Below are 10,930 nucleotides of genomic sequence, written 5' to 3' on the forward strand. Positions count from 1 at the left end.
CAGGATAAGTGCGCGTGGAGTCAGCGACGTCAACGGATTCCCAGACACGTTTGTCTCCGCGCCACACGCGGCGTATGCGTAATTTTTTGTATATGCCCTGTGTGTGTGTGTGTATGTGGCTGGCTGGCCTGCGTGACAATGAAATCGAATTTGCTCATTAAAATGGGACAGTTGCGTCGCATATGGCCGGGCCAAAGATATTGCACGTGCCGCGCACAAATAGAACACGCAGCCATAAGATATCCATAAGGTATCGAGTCCTCACAAGGCTGGGGGACTCAGAGACGACAGACTACAACAACGGAATGTACACCAATGACTGATTTCGCCAGCAGAGTAATGTAAGTGCGTATTATAATCAGCCAGCCACGCCCCCACCACGAGCACAAACACACACACGCACATCGAGACAGCTATGCATGCGTGTGTGTGTGTGTGTTGTCGCCTTCAACCATGCTGCACACTTTATGTTGTTTTGTACCTGCTGCTGCCATGGCTGCTGCTGCTTGTTGCTGTTGTTGTTGTTGTTGTTGTTGTCTTCTCTTTATGACTTTGTTTCACATTCTTAATTAACAAGCAAGCACTGGCTCATGTGTTGGATTATCCTGCTTGTGTTTTAGCCCTAAGCTTGCTCTTACAACTGCCAACTGCCGCCAACGTTGCCTTTGCCTTTGTCTTTGCCGTTGCCTTTGTCTTAAAGTTGCAGCAGCAGCAGCAGCCCTCTGGTAACTTGTTAAATTATGTATGCAAAGTTCTGCTGCCAGTACGCGCTGTCGTTGAAAAGGAAAACAAAATATTTCTTTAAAAATAATTTGTATTTTAATTTCAATAAACTCGACTCGATGATGGCACAGCGAATGGGTTTCATGCCAGACAAAAGTTAACGAATTAGTTATATGTTTTGCTTGAGCTCTAATGGATCAGTAATGAGGGTAGGAAACAACAGTAAATTAAATTGCTGAAACCTTGAAAGGAACAATGGGTTGAAAGTTGAAGAGCAGAAGGCAACAGAAATTAGATTATCAGAATAATGGGGATATGTGGGGCATTGATATACTTAACTTGTCTCAAAAATCAAAATTGAGCTAAAAAATGTGCCCAAAATATGGAAATAAATATGGAATCACAGTCAACGCTCATTTATAAATACACTTTTCTTTATTTTATTCCATAATAATGTATATAATACTAGCTGGCCCGGCAAACGTTGCATTGCCCTCTATATTATTTCTAGGTAAAAAATTGTTGAAAGCTATGTTGTTCAGGCTGGGATACACTGATAAATTTATTAATCGGATTTTCATTCAAGCACCTTGTTGTAAACGACATTCTTCGTTTTTTGGTCGGGTGCAAGAACAAATAATGCGGATCGTTTGCCAACACGTGAGCATGCCACGTACAATTGACCATGAGAAAAACACGCATTTTCTAGATTGAGGCCACAAATAGTCAAAGATTGGCCCTGTGACTTGTTGATCGTCATGGCGAAGGCAAGACGAAGCGGGAATTGAATTCGTTTAAATTCAAAGGGCATATCTGTTGAGCTCATCGGAATCCTAGCAATAAGAACTTCCTCATCTTTAAATTTTCCTTTGAGTATCAACGCGTGAATCACATTGCTCATCAGTTTTCTTATCACCAAACGCGTTCCATTGCACAGTTTTGGTTGGTTTAAATTTCTAAGCATGCAAATCATGGAGAATTGCTCTTTTCATAGCTGTGTTCATTTCTTGACGCCGGTCAAGTTGTTCTTCCATATTGCCCATGAAGTATATTTGCAAGAATTTTTGCTGTGCATCTTCAATAGGTTGCAATGATCCAATGCGATGGCAAATCTGGCCTTGAATCTTTAAATTCAAAGCCATAGTTATAGTTAGATTTACAAACACTATTTACAGAAATCTAACAAACTACATTATTCAAAATTTTTTTTTGGCAGTCATAGAAAATAAAATTTTTAACGTAAATTACCTTAAATATCCGTCTCCAATATTTTCCGCCCCAAATTATGTCATTTGGAAACAGGCATTGTATTTTTGAGTGTTCGCTAGAAAATGTCGTGATTCTAGTGTTTCGCCATAAAGCAGGGAACGCAATGGCTATGGTGACCGCTAATGGCAATGTCACTTTACCACTAAGGCAGCACAAACCGGGCGTTTCACCAGCAAACTTCAATGCGCCACAATGCTAGCAAACAACGTCCATTGGACCAATGCAAACTAAACGATTCAAGCTGTAATCAATGGTGCAATCATATCGAAACGCTGCTCGATTCAAATCAATCCTTGAACCATTTCTTATTGCCATTTCACGGGCTGCCTCTCTTTGAGAAGCACGAATTAAGGCCCTTCTTCCCTGGGTACTAACGCGGAGCCTTTCTCGGGCGATTTCTCGCTCTTCGTCAGATAATTGACTCGCGCTATTCCGTTGCCTAATTGCATTATGGGTCCGCCGGGAAAGATTAGATCTTCTAGGACGCGGCATTTTTATTAATAGTAATACTGCCCTCGCACAAAACCATATAAAACAATCGAGAAATATAAATATAAATAATTTACACAAATTTATGTTTGAGACAAACAAATACCTGAACTTTCGAGATATTTAGCTTTTGTAAAAGTCCAAAAATACAATTTTTAATAATTAACTTTTTTTTTTTAATTTCGAATTTTGAATTTTGAATTTTTTATTTATTTTTGATTGTTAGGTTTTAATCCTTTTATTTTTTTTTTAATTTTTGCAGATTTTTGATTTGAAATATTTATAAAGTTTAAAAGTCCGAAAATATAAAAAGCCAAAAATACACTTTTTAATAATTACCTTTTTTTTTTTAATTTCGAATTTTTAATTTTTTATTTATTTTTTGAACAGTCAGGTTTTAATCTTTTGATTTTTTGCAGATTTTTGATTTGAAATATATTTCCTTTTGATTTGAAATTTTTTTTTTTTTTTTTTTTTTTTTTTTTTTTTTTTTTTTTTTGAATAGTCAGGTCTGCTCGAGGTCAGGAGACCGTAGACTGACTGACTACATTTGTTTATTTACTTCTACACTATTGTCAAAACTGTCACTGTTACCAAGCCTACTGGGTATAAAAAAAATTTGAACATTTGGGGAAAAAACCGCGTTTTTCAAGTATTCGGCAAATTTTTTCAGTATTTTTAAGACCCTATACTAAACTCGTTGCGGAGACAAATCCAACAAATCAAAAACCATGAAAATTGGTTCAGCCCAAATCAAGTTATAAGCAGTCTTCACTTTTACACAACTTTCTTTTATATATATAGATAATATTAATAATATTTATAATATAATAATATAATATATATATATATATAATATAAAGAATAACGTCAAAAATAAAATTAAAATCAACAGCTTTTGTTTTTAATTAATAAACACAATTATCATACCATGTCTTAAAAAAAAAAAAAAAGGTTTTTCTTTATTACATTTTTAAACAGCATAACCCATTTTAATTATTCTTCTATCTTGTTATGCTTACTCAAATTAAATTTAAATTTCTATCTTCATTTTATTTAAATTCTATTTATTATTTAACTACTTATAATAATACTACTACTATAATAATACTAATTATAATAATAATAATTGATTTTCAGCCTATTTATATATATATTTAATAAATGCAAGCACTCGAATCGAGTCGAATCGAAGGCAAGGGGACGCTTTAAAGAGTTGTCAATGGCTTGGCCGCCCAGCATGCTCCACTTTTGGCATTCGTACAAAGACATTTAAAGCAATTACGCCCCAGGGTATTATTCAACTGCAACTTGCTGACAGACACACATTTCGCTCTGGCTCTGGCTATGGCAATGGTTCTGGCTCTGGCAATGGTTCTGGCTCGGGCGCTGGCAAAAAGCAAAAGTGAAGCGAACTCCAGCAGTTGCAGGCAGCGACTGAGGCAGAGGCAGTGGCAGAGATAGAACTGAAGCTTAGTGTCGACTGAGTCAGCAGAATGAGCATCGGGCATGCCGCAGAAGCACCAAAGTAGAAATAACTTGCGGCAGGGCGCAGAGACAATAACATTTAAATGATTTTAATGGCAGCTGTTCGATTTTATTGACTGGCGTGCGACACTCCTGACGCATCTCATACTCCTGCTGCTCCTGCTGTTCCTCATGCCGCTGCTGCTGCTGCTGCTGCTGCTGCTGCTGTGAATTCTTGTGCACTGGGCACGGCCATTGTGTGAAAATGTTATTTGCTAACTGAGAGTCATCAGAGCGCGGCCAAGGCAGCTGCCGGCAGCTCATCTCCGGCATCTTCGGCTGTAGGTGGTCGCATAATAATAAAAATTATTGTTACTAGCGGCAAAATGTGTGTCATTGGGTTATATTCTCAGTGTCAGTCTTGGTCTCCCTCGCCCGTTCACTCTCCCTCTCCCTCTCCCTCTCCATCGCCATCACCCAGCCCATTCTCATTGTTATTCGTATCCTTATTCTTATTCTCATTCCTCGCCCATTGCTGTTGTTGCGGCCACACCCAGCGGCAATTGAAATGCGCAGCCAAGCGGAACTTGCTCAAGTGAATGCAATGAAAATATCTAAAGCCAAGCAAAATGCTTGTGGCTGCTGCTCGTAATCAAGATTTTGCTGCCGCGCTGCAAAAGTTGTCGCCAAGGATGTGCCAGAGGACGCTCTGTGTCGCTAAATTGGCAACACTTTGCAACACATTGGCCCAGAGTCGCAGCGTGCGTGTGTGTGTGTGTGTGTGTGATGCAGCATACTGAGATTTATTTATATATATATAGTTTATATCGATTTGTTGCAGATAAAAATATATGAATGGCTGAACGGATTGCTCCCAACAGCTGTGGACGATTCGTTTTCTTTTTTTTTTTTTCATTTTTGTTAGGTTTTAATCCTTTTATTTTTTTTTTAATTTTTGCAGATTTTTGATTTGAAATATTTATAAAGTTTAAAAGTCCGAAAATATAAAAAGCCAAAAATACACTTTTTAATAATTACCTTTTTTTTTTTAATTTCGAATTTTTAATTTTTTATTTATTTTTTGAACAGTCAGGTTTTAATCTTTTGATTTTTTGCAGATTTTTGATTTGAAATATATTTCCTTTTGATTTGAAATTTTTTTTTTTTTTTTTTTTTTTTTTTTTTTTTTTTTTTTTTTTGAATAGTCAGGTCTGCTCGAGGTCAGGAGACCGTAGACTGACTGACTACATTTGTTTATTTACTTCTACACTATTGTCAAAACTGTCACTGTTACCAAGCCTACTGGGTATAAAAAAAATTTGAACATTTGGGGAAAAAACCGCGTTTTTCAAGTATTCGGCAAATTTTTTCAGTATTTTTAAGACCCTATACTAAACTCGTTGCGGAGACAAATCCAACAAATCAAAAACCATGAAAATTGGTTCAGCCCAAATCAAGTTATAAGCAGTCTTCACTTTTACACAACTTTCTTTTATATATATAGATAATATTAATAATATTTATAATATAATAATATAATATATATATATATATAATATAAAGAATAACGTCAAAAATAAAATTAAAATCAACAGCTTTTGTTTTTAATTAATAAACACAATTATCATACCATGTCTTAAAAAAAAAAAAAAAGGTTTTTCTTTATTACATTTTTAAACAGCATAACCCATTTTAATTATTCTTCTATCTTGTTATGCTTACTCAAATTAAATTTAAATTTCTATCTTCATTTTATTTAAATTCTATTTATTATTTAACTACTTATAATAATACTACTACTATAATAATACTAATTATAATAATAATAATTGATTTTCAGCCTATTTATATATATATTTAATAAATGCAAGCACTCGAATCGAGTCGAATCGAAGGCAAGGGGACGCTTTAAAGAGTTGTCAATGGCTTGGCCGCCCAGCATGCTCCACTTTTGGCATTCGTACAAAGACATTTAAAGCAATTACGCCCCAGGGTATTATTCAACTGCAACTTGCTGACAGACACACATTTCGCTCTGGCTCTGGCTATGGCAATGGTTCTGGCTCTGGCAATGGTTCTGGCTCGGGCGCTGGCAAAAAGCAAAAGTGAAGCGAACTCCAGCAGTTGCAGGCAGCGACTGAGGCAGAGGCAGTGGCAGAGATAGAACTGAAGCTTAGTGTCGACTGAGTCAGCAGAATGAGCATCGGGCATGCCGCAGAAGCACCAAAGTAGAAATAACTTGCGGCAGGGCGCAGAGACAATAACATTTAAATGATTTTAATGGCAGCTGTTCGATTTTATTGACTGGCGTGCGACACTCCTGACGCATCTCATACTCCTGCTGCTCCTGCTGTTCCTCATGCCGCTGCTGCTGCTGCTGCTGCTGCTGCTGCTGTGAATTCTTGTGCACTGGGCACGGCCATTGTGTGAAAATGTTATTTGCTAACTGAGAGTCATCAGAGCGCGGCCAAGGCAGCTGCCGGCAGCTCATCTCCGGCATCTTCGGCTGTAGGTGGTCGCATAATAATAAAAATTATTGTTACTAGCGGCAAAATGTGTGTCATTGGGTTATATTCTCAGTGTCAGTCTTGGTCTCCCTCGCCCGTTCACTCTCCCTCTCCCTCTCCCTCTCCATCGCCATCACCCAGCCCATTCTCATTGTTATTCGTATCCTTATTCTTATTCTCATTCCTCGCCCATTGCTGTTGTTGCGGCCACACCCAGCGGCAATTGAAATGCGCAGCCAAGCGGAACTTGCTCAAGTGAATGCAATGAAAATATCTAAAGCCAAGCAAAATGCTTGTGGCTGCTGCTCGTAATCAAGATTTTGCTGCCGCGCTGCAAAAGTTGTCGCCAAGGATGTGCCAGAGGACGCTCTGTGTCGCTAAATTGGCAACACTTTGCAACACATTGGCCCAGAGTCGCAGCGTGCGTGTGTGTGTGTGTGTGTGTGTGATGCAGCATACTGAGATTTATTTATATATATATAGTTTATATCGATTTGTTGCAGATAAAAATATATGAATGGCTGAACGGATTGCTCCCAACAGCTGTGGACGATTCGTTTTCTTTTTTTTTTTTTCATTTTTTCCTGCAACAAATAGCCTTGACAACGTTAATTGTATTTATTTGTATTTCATTTAAATAAACCCAAAAGCATATGAAAATATATATTTTATTTTGCATACATAAAAATATAGGTAAAGCCGTGCAAAAATGCGAAATCCGAGCGGAAGTCGCGCTTGCACCTGCGGCTTCATTAGGTTGCGTAAAAATTTATATAACGCACAAAAACAAAGTTGAAACGCGCAAAAAATTCGAGTCAGCTGAGCATATGAATGTGTTTGCTCGATACATTTTGATTTGGTTACAAATAACATGCAGGGGATTTAAAATAAATCGCGGCAAAGGTGGAGGAAAAAGAAAAATATTAAATGAAATACAATTTATTTACTTTTAAGGCTTTAAAAAATATTGTGAATTTTTATGTGAAAAATAATTTTAGACAATTGGGAGAGCTCTAGTTGGATGTAATAGCTATACATTTACACACAATCACGCACACCTATGCACGTATTTTAATAAACTTTCTTAGAGCACAATCATCCAGGTGTAGCTCTTTTATTTTAAAAAGCATAATTAATTAGTACTCAAAATGGATTCCAAGCAAATCTGATGGGATAGAGATATGCATGCCGCTACTCAGAGGTGCTGTTGCGCCTTTACATAAGACAATGATATATATTATCTACTAAATAAACATTAAATAATATATGCAATTAAATAATAATTATTACATATATTGGAGTAAACATTTCATTAATATTTTGTATGATTGGCTCTTATACCTGGCTGACAGTCTAACTATTTAACTGCTTCTAGAACATGAAATGGCCCACGGGCAGAGAGAGGTGGACATACATATCTACATATATGGAGTCAGCTTGTCTTTATGTTGTACATGTTACATGTAATTTCAGAAATCCATTATATCCTTTATTCCCATATACAATGAGCTCTGCCTATAAAATTTTGATGTAGGAAAGGTGAAAAAATGTAGAAAAATAAATGTGCTATGAATATACCTTATAAATATGTAGCTGACTTCAGTATATATAAGGGAATGTCATCTGGAAGTAGAGGAGGCATAAATTAAAAAGAGTTTCAATGTAAAATGTGACTCTGCCTTTCTCTCCCATTTCTAGGGTATGTATGCACATCATAATATTTCGCCTGCCTCAACATGCTTCTATTATAGTCCGCACGTCAAAGAGTTGGGCAATTATTAGAAGGTGCCAAGCCCCTCGTCACTGGGACAAAGCAGCGTAGCAGCTGCATTCACGCAGCTAGACAAAGCCCTCATTGCAATTTCACAGTCAATTTAAAATTAATACGCGCATGTTGCGGGCAGAGCAGAGTGGGAGGAGTCGCCCTGCAAATGCAAATTGCATTTCGGCATAATCCCAAACGCAAGGCTGGCACACAAGCCGGGCAAACAGCCTGCCAGGATAACAGGGCGCACCGAGGTGCAAACAACTTGGCTGAGGTCTTAGTCCGGACGCAGTGCTGTTTAGGTTGCTGACATGTTCTTCGCACAGCGAGGAGGTGAGGACGTACGTAAAACCTCAGCTGTGCTTCGAGTGCGCTAAGGCGTCTACAAGGCAGTCAGCCCAGCACAGCCCATCGTCTGGGCCTGTCAACCAGCCGAATGACTTTGTTTGCAGTTGAGCTTAATTAAAATCGGATCTTGTTAAAATCGAGGCGGGTGGCACCAAGCCAACAGCAGCTGGAGCGGGAGCAGCAGCGGGAGCAGCAACACGCATGATGCATATGCCATCCAGTTTGTTTGCAAGTTTAATTGAAGCACAGCCGACTTGACGGCAACACAGATTTTTGCATTTGTTTGGTGCGAGCATCGGCTCAACCAAATGCTCGTCATGTGCAGGCGTTAATTAATTAAATTATTTAGTTTCACACAAATCACAACAGCAACAATGACTCACAATTAATTAATCAAAAGTGACACAATATTCCGAATGGAAATGATTTTATCTATTGCCAAGGGTCCGATCACATCTGGATTAATTGTAGAAGCATGAAACTGACTTTCAGCTGCTGCTGCAGGTCAAATAAGCCAGCAAATTTGGTAGAGACTGCACAATAATTACACGAAATATATAATGTACCCTGTAACAAATGGAGGTGAGAATGATGAGATGTGATAAATTGACTTTAGATTTTACTCATGAATATAATAAAATAAAATAGTGTATTTAAGTAGTATTTGTACTTATATTAAAATGCATCCAGAGCTAACTGTAGATATGGAAGTTAAGTTGCACATATAGAAGCATAATTTATTCCCAGGGTATCTCACTATCGATCCGTGTCAGCTATAGAAATCTAATTTCTTATCATTAGAGCTTTGACTCTTTGTAATTGATTTTAATAATGGTATTAAATATTAAGCTGATTATTGCCACGCAGTCGACTGATTTCCATTATAATTGTATATTTGGAAGCTAAACTCTATATTGATGTGTTTTTAATTAGAGAATTACTATTTGTTAATGTGATATAAAATTAGTAATAGTCAAAATTAAAGCTTAGATAAGAATTTTCCCAAAATTCATTTAGAAATGGATAAATAAGTGACATTTTTTATATATATTTATGTTTTGCTCTTTTAAAATCATTTTAAAATTTAAAATACTAAATTATAGTATTTTTTTAAATTTTATTTATTTCATATTTATTTACTTTATTTTTATTTATTTAAACTATTATATATTTATTTAAATATAAAATTTTTTTAAATAAGCTCTAAAAATAAGCATCTGTTTTTTTTTTTTTTTTTAATCAATAGTTAATATGCCCCTCATTTGGCAGTGTTCCTTGTCCATTTGTATATTGATGCAGATGGCATCATCACAGCATCACAGCCAAAATCAAACACATTTAACAAGTCATTTGGCCCTCACTTGAGTCGTCGATGGGATGCACCCTTCCATCGATGGCAAACGGAGCTTGAGCTTCAATTGCAGCTGGCGAGAGCAAACACTTTGGCAATTTGACTTTTGGTCAGCACTGTCAACAGCAGCAAACACAAACACACAGACGATGAACAGAGACAGAGCAATGAGTAGACAGAAAGAGAGAGGGAGAGGCAGATTGAGGCAATCAAAGCTGGACAGCGTGGGTGTACAGATTGTTAGAGAGTGCATGCAGCTGGATGCTCCAGTGTTGGTACATTCATTAATTTTGCCACAAATTTTTGCAATTAAAGTTTGCTGTTTGTTTATCTGTTTTGCCACCAGCAGCGACGCCAGTGAGTGGGAAAGTCTCATGAAAATCAAGCGCACTGAACACGAAGTCAATAAAACTTTTGTGCTACTTAATGCGAATTTATAGTGTAAACATGCACACACACACCAACACATAGAGAGAGCTGGAGAGAGCGAGAGAGAGAGAGAGAGAGAGAATCACACACCCACACACATGCACACACACACATAGCCAACGGTACTGGCTGGCATTCTGACTGTGTTGACAAAAACGACAAAATTGCGTTACCAGCAATTGCATAACAATCATTTCAAGTTTTCCGCAAATTGTAAAATAAAAAAAACAAAAAAAAAATAAAATAGAAGCGAACGCAGAGAAAAGTTTTTATTGTTATTATGAAAAGTACAACAAAAACAAGCGAGCAAGCGACATCGGCGGCAGCAGGGCTTACTTGCTTTCTGGTCTGTGGTCTCTCCGTATAAAACAAAATGGCCGCACATCCTTTTGCCAGCGCTCATTTTGGCACCCCGGACTCGACAGCCACCGACATTCGCATAACTATGCAAAATTGTTGTCCTTGTCCCCGCTGGCATTGTTTTGCTTAGCTGCTGATTTTGCTTTGTTTGTGCATATGACTTTGCTTGGAGGTCGCCGGACGGAGGGCAGGACAGGATTTGCTGCTACTGTTGCTGTTGTT

The 10,930-nt window shown here is 37.5% G+C and overlaps 2 long non-coding RNA genes across 3 annotated transcripts; both read right to left on the reverse strand.

The window, feature by feature from the left end:
• Nucleotides 1-1,253: 1,253 nt before the first annotated feature.
• LOC149269670 (uncharacterized) lies at nt 1,254-3,285 on the reverse strand. Of its 2 annotated transcripts, none has more exons than XR_016269285.1 (3): nt 2,588-3,285; nt 1,972-2,501; nt 1,254-1,847 (listed from the first exon to the last, which is right to left on the reverse strand). It is a non-coding gene; the product is annotated as an uncharacterized LOC149269670 (long non-coding RNA). The 2 variants fall into 2 exon arrangements; XR_016269284.1 differs by having other exon boundaries at nt 1,254-1,902.
• A 757-nt stretch (nt 3,286-4,042) lies between these two features.
• Nucleotides 4,043-5,452, reverse strand: LOC149269671 (uncharacterized). The gene is made up of 2 exons (XR_016269353.1): nt 4,987-5,452; nt 4,043-4,287 (listed from the first exon to the last, which is right to left on the reverse strand). It is a non-coding gene; the product is annotated as an uncharacterized LOC149269671 (long non-coding RNA).
• Nucleotides 5,453-10,930: the final 5,478 nt, after the last annotated feature.

This window comes from Drosophila arizonae, chromosome 3 (genome assembly GCF_054131065.1).
Source record: "Drosophila arizonae isolate 15081-1271.41 chromosome 3, UAZ_ARI_1.0, whole genome shotgun sequence".
NCBI classification, from domain to species: Eukaryota; Metazoa; Arthropoda; class Insecta; order Diptera; family Drosophilidae; genus Drosophila; species Drosophila arizonae.